Source organism: Athene noctua, chromosome 11 (genome assembly GCF_965140245.1).
Source record: "Athene noctua chromosome 11, bAthNoc1.hap1.1, whole genome shotgun sequence".
Taxonomy (NCBI): Eukaryota; Metazoa; Chordata; class Aves; order Strigiformes; family Strigidae; genus Athene; species Athene noctua.
The window spans coordinates 17346998-17357074 of NC_134047.1; positions in this window are offsets into that span (position 1 = coordinate 17346998).

Below are 10077 nucleotides of genomic sequence, written 5' to 3' on the forward strand. Positions count from 1 at the left end.
AGGTGGCCTGGGGGCTCCATGTGTAGCTGTGGGTGGGGGGGAATCTTTCCTTTCCCTGAGCCTCTCTGGGGCTGGCAGCACCTGGAACACTCATGACATGATGCTGCTGTCCCCCACCCTGGTGGGGTGGGGATGGGGAACCTCCCATCTGGCGGGAAGGGGAGGGATGAAGTCCTCAGAGCTGTCATTGCTGCGTCTTTCAAAGCACTACATTCCTTTTGTAATGCGGTTCTGTATATGAGGTTTCTTTCAGCTACTTAGCTGTGAGCTTTTGGAGCTTTGCTGTTATTGCCTTTTAAATTATTGCTTATGCCACAGTGTTTATAGCTTTTGCTCTCACACCACACTGTTGTAAAATCTTTTCTTGTTTAAGATCCTGAAGTCTACCTGGCGGCAAGCATGGGTGCCAAGACATTGGCTGTGCTGCTGAGCATCCACCCCACGAATTAAGCCCTCAGCGGGCACAATGGGCAAAGGCAAAATTTCCCCTTGTTTTTAGAGCAAAGCTACTGAAAAAGGAAGTGAACTGTAATTACAAAGTGAGTTTTTTGTGTATGTGTGCCTGTGTGTTGAACCGTGGATGCCAGTCAAATTGCTCAGAAAGTTCAGCACAAGACAGGCATATTTAGAGTTACTTGAAAACTGGCATCATCAGAGCTGTGGGACTGAACATAATCATTTGGTAGGAAAATATTATTCTGAATTGTCAACCTGAGACTGGGATGGAAACGCTGTAGAGTAGTCTCCAGGCTGGGCCATGCACCATGTACTCACAATGTCTTTGCTTAACCCTTGTTAATGGCACGGGAGTTACAGCCACACTGAGAGGAGATCCTGGAAGCAATGCTACTGCACCTCTGGGCTCAAAGGATATAAAGAAAAAAGAGTTGGAGAATGGTTTTTATTAGATCAACTGTTAAGTGAGACCCTGGAGCTTTTAGCGAGCCATCTGTGACAAACCTATTTGCAAAGATCTAGACGATAACAAAAGATTCTTCTTGAATGATGGTTTCAAAGTTACCTTTGTTGGAAAAAATCTATAAAATATATGTGTGTCTGTGTACACATATCCATTCACAAAAAGCCCAAATCCTGTCTATCATTTGCTGGAGAAATATAAATGTGATGGTTGATCTTTCTTTTTAACTGAATTGAATATTAGCATTCTAGGCTGACTTTTCCATTTGTGTCCTGCAAAATATTATACAGGAACCTTCTCTGACTGCAGTGTGAGGGAGCCTAATGAATGTGTGCGTTCAGTGTAATAAATGAATGACATTTTATTTTTAAAAATGTGTTTTTCAAGAGCTGTACTGAAGCACTCAGAAATTCTTATTAATCTATCAGAGTTAGCTTTCTAATTAGTGTACGACTGCTATTTTATAGGAAATGCCAGTTGAACATTATGAGGTTTTTCCCCAAGAATGACTCCTGGGCACCCACAGAAGTTTAATGAGAATGTATGGGTCTAAATAGGGGCAGAATTTGACCCCCAAACACCAATTTTCTGAAAGAAAAGACAAAGAAGGTTCTGAGAAGCAATGCAAGATGCTGCTTTAAAATTCAGTTATTGTCCCAGTGATTGACTGCACTAACTGTATCCTGCCAGTAACGTCTGGCTTTTAAAATATATATTTGTGATTAGTTTAATTCATGGAGCCTTTTTCCCCTGAATTGATTTGATGAAATGAACTAGGCAAATAATAAATTTTTCACTGGAATGAATCTGCTTAATCAATTTAGACAATCAGTTTGTTCTTTGCTTAATAACATTTGCAAAAAGAAAACAAAGTCTTTCATTAACAAGGATGGCCAGACATTCATAATGAGAGGTGGCACCTAACATCAGGTTATGTCTTCTGTATGAGCAGAAAACAGGATTAAACATCTGGTGCAAGTACCTGGCTCTAAAAATGCCTTTTCTGTTACTCAGTGTGGGATTCAGCATTTGTTTTTTTCCCCTGGCATGAGTCCCATTTACATCCCTGGACATTTTGCCAGGGCAGGAGTTAATGACAGGTACATGGGTCCAGACCTGAACCTGCCTAAAAAAACCACAGAGGTTTCCAGTCTGCTTTCAACAGGATCTTAGGAGATAATGCAGAGGACAAATGTGGTGTCGAGACCCTGCATTCAATAGAGTTCTCTCATTTGTTTTTTAGAGAAGGAGTTTAATATGGAGTGTTATTAAATAACTGCTTCTTACAATGGGCTGCAAAGTAACAGCTCGCCTGAGAAGCCTGGGAGTTCAAAGCATCTCCGTATGGGGAAAACAAACACTACTAGCCAGAGAGTGATTAGGCTTGTACCGCAGTGCAGAGGACTGTTTGGTCTAGTAATTTTAAAGACATTATCTCCTAATGTTTTATTTTCGCTGTGTTCTGGATTTTATGTTGATTTTAATTATACCTCTTAGGAATAATATCTGGTAAACTAATTTTGGTGAATGGCAATGAAAAAGCATTATCCACCTACAGTAATTACACATATTTCTCAGTCCCTAGATAAAATAGTTTTACTTAAACCCCACTACAGAATATATAAACTCATTTTTACAGAGTCTGCCAGTAGAGTTTCAGATAATAGAAATCTAAAATAGTAATCTCAGCATCCCAGATGGCCGCCTCCAGGAGCAGCATAAACTGTTTCCCCCAACAAATTTCCTTTTGCAGCCTTCTCAGAAAAACACAGTGAGCCAAAGCAAAGACATTCAATATTTTCCCTCATGGTTCCCATTAATTTAATAACTTAGGGGTTAATCTTTCTGCCTCTGGGATCAGAGGGTTGTTGGTTTCTTTTTTTTGCTGCTGAGTTTTACCCATCTGATCACTCTCCCAGGGTTTAAATGCCCAGCTGCCCAGAGACAGGCATTTTCTGGTGCTGCTCAATATACAGGGGAATTTTAATCATCCCTCCTTACTTCCAGCATAATAATACACTGACATTTTAGCCTCTCTTTATTAAGCCAAATGTCCCATTTAACAACCTGAACGCTCCAAAACATTATTTCTAATATTTTATTGTGAAAAATGGTAACACAATAGCATCTTATCCCCCATATCTTCATCGTGTTTGGAAACAGAAGCTTGGGATGAGGCATTGTTTTCACCTGGGGGTGATGTCTAATGACAGATAACCTCCTCCTGGGATAGCCTCCATCTCTCTTTACCACTGCCTTCTCCTTCAAGCCTCTCCAAAAGACTACCTTTTCCTCAGCACTTAGCAGGCAGGTGTATATGAAAGTGCTAGGCTAAAATGACTAATAAAATGGAAGTAAGCCCTGGTGCCTGCAGGATGGGACAGTCTTTCTTGTTCCTGGATGACTGCTGTGCCTCCTGCTTCTCCTTTGCTTCTCTCAGCTTGCTCCCAAAAGCCTTGTGTGGGTCTCTGGGGCAAAGGTAAGGAATCTGAGACAAAAAACCAACAGTGCGATGTTTTCTGCAGAAGGGCTTCTTGGCACCAGAGTTTCCTTTTGCCTGTTTTTTTTTTTTTTTTTGTCTTTTCTTCCCCTTAAAATCCTTAAGGTAAGCTGGGTCAAAAAGCTGGAGTTAATGTTAAGTGTTGTGCAGACTCACTTAGGGATGTTATAAAAATTATATAGAAGGTGCACAGCAAAAATTAGGGGGAGCCAAAGGCAGCAGCTCATATTGGGAAATGAGGGATCTTCTGCTAGTGTGGATGTCCTGATCAGCATGGCTGGGTGAGTGGCTGTGTCAAGCCCAGCTTGGGGGAAATCCTGCTGGTTCTTTAGCCAGACCCAGGTCTCAGCAGCCTGTGCTTCTGGTTAAGCTAGTTATATGTTGCCCATCCTGGTATCCTGTAGCTGGTCGCCTGTACTGAGTTTTTTTTCTTAACATTGATTAATATTAAAGACAAAATTCCATTATTGTCTTTAAACTGTTTCATGCAAATTCACTTGACAACCAAATTTTACACCACTCCAGAAAACTGTGGTAAATACCTGCAACCCAGTCTTATACATCGGCATGAACTGTTCAAATCTGCTGTTTTATTTGGCATTTCTGCTGCATTTTGAAAAAGTGAAAAGCAGAGACACAATACATCAGAACCAGCTTCCCTATTTAATGCTGTATAGGCACCATTTATGTTTTAGGCTAAACTTGGACTATTATACGGTGGCAACGCCTGCCCTTTTGCAAGACTGAGCTTTTGTAGTCTGCGAGATCAAGCAATGAAAAACCACCGCTCCTAATTCTTGCCTGTGAAAAGTCCCCGTCAGCTCACATTGTACCTTCTCCAGCAGAGATAATGCTGTGAAATGATCCAACTTGAACTTTTTCCCCCGTATTTAAGCTCTAAGCTCGTGTTTAAGGAAGCTCATCTTTACCCTAAAAGTGGCAATGCTGGTGATGGAAATTCCCCTTTGCTCTTTCTGATGGTGTCAGGGCTGGGCACATGTGGGGGTTTTGGGGAAGGGAGGAAGGTTTTTCTGTGCCTGTTTCTGGGGCATCCAAAGAGCTTCTCTAAAGCCTGATTTTGACCTTACTGAACCCAGCAAAAGGTTGCTCTTGAACAAAATGGGAGAAAGACCAGGTCTGTTGCTTTTACTGAGCATTTTATGTAGTGATTTTTATTAGATGGGAAGCTGAAAAGATGTAAGATTTATGTACTGGTCACCAGTGATCTGCAGCACCTGAGTCTGAAGTAAAATACTGGACTGAGTACAGTGGCTCCTTGCACGATGGACCTTCATCTGGTCGATCAAAGATTTCCAGTAAAGAAATGTATGGTGAGATTTTTTTTCTATCCATTCAGCCAGTCTTTTTTTGAGCTGTTTCTGCAGTCTTTGGGTATTATTTTTTAAAATAGTGGTTTCACTATCAGATGTAAAAATACGTATGAGATAAAGAAAGAACAAGAAATCTCTAACTGCTACCGAGATGTCTTACAAATGAGTCAAATGCCTTTAAAAGCAAAAATCACTTCAGTAACTCATTTTGCAACATTTGATTATTATGGCATTTGAAAATAAAGGTAGAAAGTAGTTGTTAAATAGAATCTAATAGGAAGTGTGTTCCACTACTGAATTATGTGTTGTTAGAAAAGCAGAATGCAGCAAATCTACAGCCTATACAAATCAAACTGGTTAAAAAGCGTAAGCCAAGAAATATTTTGTTCCAGTCACTGACTGTGAAAGAAAGAAAGAAGGAATTTTAAGTGTGCTCTGTGCTCTAAAGAGATGATATATGCTTTAATTTTAAAAGTAATCTATGCTATTGGGATGCTATGCTCTTAAATGTTACACTGCTTCATTCTGGTTGAAAACCCAAGTTGTTTGTAATAATCCATTTCTTGTGTAGTATATTGAAATTATTTAAACTCAAAGCTGAATACAGAGTAGAATTCTCCACAGACAGAAATTAATTTCCTTTGGTTGCTGGTCACTTGTTCAGTGTGAGGAACGTGTGCCTGTCCCAGTCTCTGGGACCTGGGACTTGTTCTAGCGCTCAGGCTCAGCTTTAGGTACATTTACTCTGTGTGTGAGCGGAAGAAATGTGCAAATCACAAAGGAAAAACGCAAACTCTCTCCTGCCTGATCTGTATTGACTGTCCTCCCTGGAAACACCACACCTGCCTACTTTCCTGCCATCCTCCAGGAATGCCTTTCAAAAGGTCTCTGTGTTTAAGCAGCAGTTTGGCGTAATGTGGAGAAGGGGTTGTTTAAGAGCAATTAAGTGAACATTTTTGCCTTTCTCAGCCACTGTAATGTTTCTCCAAAGATACTAGAAAGAGACTGACCCCTTTGTATGTTAAACATGTGTACAGTTAGTTGGTTTTGGTAGCTTTGGGTGAGCCAGTTCCCTGTGCGAACAAACACCAGAGCTGTGGACTTGCCATTTTGTGGGAGAAATGTAAATTCTAACATCGGTAGTTTGCATCTCAGTACTTCATGGCTGCAGTGTTAATCATCTGTTATAGTATTATATTTTTTTTGCTGTGAGATTTTTGTGGTGGTTTATTTTTTTTTGTTTGTTTAAGCACCCAGAAATCAAATATTAACCTGATTAAGAATTCAGCGTTACATGTAAGGCGGAAAAGAGCTGCAGGTGGTGACAGGCAACTGGATTGTGTTTGATCTGGCAGTTTTCATCTATGCCACCATTTTATTCCTGCTGTGGGACTGCAGCAAAATGGTGGTTCACTTGTTCTGTACCTCGGTGATGAGTAGTGTGTGTGAAATCCCAGCTCCTGTGTGCCAGGACTGCTCTCGCTCCAGAAAAGAGCTTGCTGAAAGATTTACCCTTGCTAGCTTGTGAAGTGGAATAGGATCTCTTATTGGGGAGCTCCCAGTATTGGAGCAGGGAAAAAGCTACATTAATTCTTCTCATGGGATGAGGATTTAGGAATTTCATCATCTGGTGAGTTTTGTTTCTCCCCTCTCATGTTTTCTTTGGGTAGGGAAAGGAGATAATCTCCCTGAAGCATATGTATAGTGATGACTTGTGATGTCTCTAAGACAGCCAAGTGCCAGGGATGGCTCCACATCTACAAGCAGCCCCAATCCTTCCTCCTGTAGGCTCCAGGATGAGTTGTACTTGAGGATTTTTCTTGGAGGAGGCTGGGCGCAGAGAGAACTTGCATGTCATGCAAAACCTGGCCCTCTAGGAGTACCACTGGGATGGCCCTGGTCCTGGCAGACTGTGAGAGCAGGGACCCCCTGGAGCTGACCAGGACCCCAGTTTGGGAAATCATTTTCAGACAGACTGCTGCAGCTCCTCTGCTGACCCAGGAGTGTGTCGGCCCTTCCTTGGCCATTCCTGACATCACCTGAGAAGGTGGCAGCAAGGTTTTGTGTTTTCCTACACTGAAGAGCTGTGCTCAGTGCTGGTTTCTTTGGATGACCACAGCAATCTCCATCAGCCAGGGTTCTCTCAGGGCTATCTCAAAATGATCAGCTGGGGCGCTCTCAAATGTCCTCCAGGACAGAAGTGGGGTGCTCAGTTCCCTGTCAGAGTCCTTTTGCCTGAAGAGATAATGCTTGGCCAATGCCTGAACCAGGAATTGGCTTCTGGAGACTATGGGAACCATCTGCATTACTTCTAAGAGAAATTATGTGTGACTTGGTTTCTCTGCCAGCTAAGGCTGAAGGAAATCAATTCTGCCCTGAGGTGGGACAAGAGGTGCTGCACGAGGCCCTGCCTCATCCACCTTCCAACATGGGGTCTGTCTGGGTCTGCCCAACTAATCTACCAAGAATGGGCAGCACCTGAGCAGGGTTGCTTTGGGGACACACTGGAAGCCAACAGTTGATTCTGGCTTTGGGCTACTGCGAAGAAAGGCAAGAAATTTAGAAGTGACATCAGTAGAGCTCAAAACAGAGACCAAATATGTTGGTGGACTCCTGTGAGACCATCTCTGTGTTGTGCCCTGTGGGAGAGAAATGCAAGATGTGGGTTTTTTCTTTCCACTTTAACTGAGGAACCTGGACAACCCTGCTGTTTCAGCTGGCTGTGTCTCAACCCTGCTACCAAAGCAGAGAGTTGGCTAGGAGGAGTTTGCTTTGCTTTGGGCTTGTTGGGGAGCTAGGCTGGGCTGTGGAGTCACGCAGCCTTGAAGGACCTTGATATTTCTGTGTAAAAGCTCAAGTGGGTTCTGGCATTTGCCCTTCTTTGCCAGAAAAGAAACCTTTCTCATGAATAGTTGACTGCATATAGTAACACCCCATATAGAGAAATGGGGTCTCACAACCATTGCTGGACAAAAAAGTACCTTCTGGTCCAGCTGAAGTGTCTCTTGAGGGAATTCTGATTCTTGTTGTGACCTGAGACAAGTAAAACTATACGGGCCAATAGTGCTCAGATCCCACCGCATCCTGCCCACACACTCCTGTAGGAGTTGTGTGTGTTCATATATACAGTGAGCTGGATGGATTGGGGCATGGATTTGCTGTCTTCCAAGCTTAGAAGGAATCTTACACAAGTCTGGGCTGACTGACCTAATAGTAATCCATTGGAACTGCTTGTTTGCTAGTAACTTAAAAAGGGATTTTTGTGCTGGGATGAGCTTCAGAAGAGAAGCTATTTCAGCAAGGAATTTTTTTTGGCCTTAAGTTTTCTGCATGCTTCAGCCTCACAGTTGTGCTTAAAACTGTTGTGTATCGATAAGAGTTTCCTTCCACCCATAATCTCTTCTCTCCTTCTGTTCCCTGCTGTAAACAAGCCATTAAAAATGTGTTTATGACATCACAGTTGGTGACCATGGAAATGACTTTGATGTTAGAAAGACAAATATAGCATCGTGATTTCACGGCAGGATCAAGGCAGGAGAAGACCCTTGTTCAAATGGCGGGTAATTAACAAAGGTGGTGGAGGGGAAGCTTGATAAAAACTTCAAGAGCCAATTGACTGAATATGATACATTAAAGTTTTCCCCAGTGTAAAAAATAAAATAAATTTTAAAAACTCTTTCAAATGAAAAATTACAGTGCTCTGGCTATACTATTCTAAATAAAATCCTATAGGCTAAACAGAGAACTGGGGGGGAAATCTTTGGAATAATAATTATACATATGCAAAAAATCCAGCAGGCGTCTTTCAAGCTAGAGTGGACTGTGCTTAAATCAGGCTTAGTGCTTCAGGGCTAAACTAGACCATGGGGACAACCTTCCTCCAGTTTATATGAGTAACAAAGTCCTGTAGGGTTTGAGTGCAAATGGATAGATCTGGGATCTTTGTCTTGTAAAATCCCCATCCCTCGCTGCATTATCCTCATGGTCATACCTGCCTCAAAGGAGTCAGGGAAGCCAAGCCTGGCAGTGGAACAAAAGTCTTTGGCTTCCGATTTCACTGTGACTCCAACTCCTCCTCAATCCATTAGGCCAACACTCGTGGCACGGCTGCATCCATCATTTACACTGACTGTTGAAAATAAGCCCTTGTTTTCACATACGTTTTATTAAATCGTTAGCATTACACGCTTCAGAAGCAGCAGGACCAAGCCTGCTAGGAAAGTATTGTCAGAATCCTTTCTGGGCTCTCTTTTTGAGCAGTTGTTCCAACATATGTAATTATGATAAAATAGCCTCTGAAAAGACCTCCTTGGATTCAGAGAGAGATGAGAACAATAGGGTAGAGATTAAACAAGATGGTTCTTCTCAGCTAATTGTTTTTAATAAAATGGTAAAAGTGAAGAAAACACCAGGAAACTGTAATTAGGATGATAATGCTTTGTTCTGCAGAAATATGTGCCCTGTTGCCTCTCCTATTACAGAGCAACAAAGGGAATGATGTGGAAGGGAAGGGAAAAGTAAGGGTGAATGGGAGTTGTTAAATACTGGACTGGAAAGGTCAATAATCTTGTCTTGAAAATAAAGCTGATATAAAAAAGTGCTGCCCAGCCTGCTCAAAGGGCTACCCAAGTGTGGGGGCTGGTGGGTCTCCGTGGCTGCCTCATGCCCCATGTCCTGGGAGCATGGCTTACAAATGCTGCCAGCAATTTCCAGGTGCTGTTGCTAAAGTCCACACTTCTTCCCATGAAAGGAAACCCCTGAGGTATGGGGGATTTGTATGTTCTTCATGTCCAACTCCTCTTGCAGCTGCAGGCTCAGCTCAGCAGGTAGAGAGGAGGACTCAGCCCCTCCAGCGCCTGTCCTGGTGCTGTCGTCTCTCTCTGCTCTACCTGACTGCATGTACCCTCTCCACTCCCCAAAGTGTTCCTGATCCTGTTACCGCAGAGCTGCCATAACTGTTTATACCACATATGCCTGAATTAACCCCTTTCTTGGCTTTGACTGATGTGCAGGCAGACTTGGCTAGCTGAAGGCTTGTCCAGTGACACCGTGTGACAGTCGTGGGCTACTGTTGTTCTCTCCCCAAATCGTTAGGGCTCCAGCATGTTGTTTGTGAGTGGGTTTGGTATGTGACTCATTCCACAAGCCACCAAGAAATGATTTTGCTTATGAACCAGGTGATGGTGTTCTGTCTTTCCCCTAACTGTGGAGATTTTAGGCTGGCCAGTGCAGGGCTGCTGTGGTGCGTGTTCATGCCTGTGGTCTTGTGGTTGCTCTTCGCTTTCTGTGAACTTGCTTGTGAATGAAAACTGCAGCTATCAGAAAGG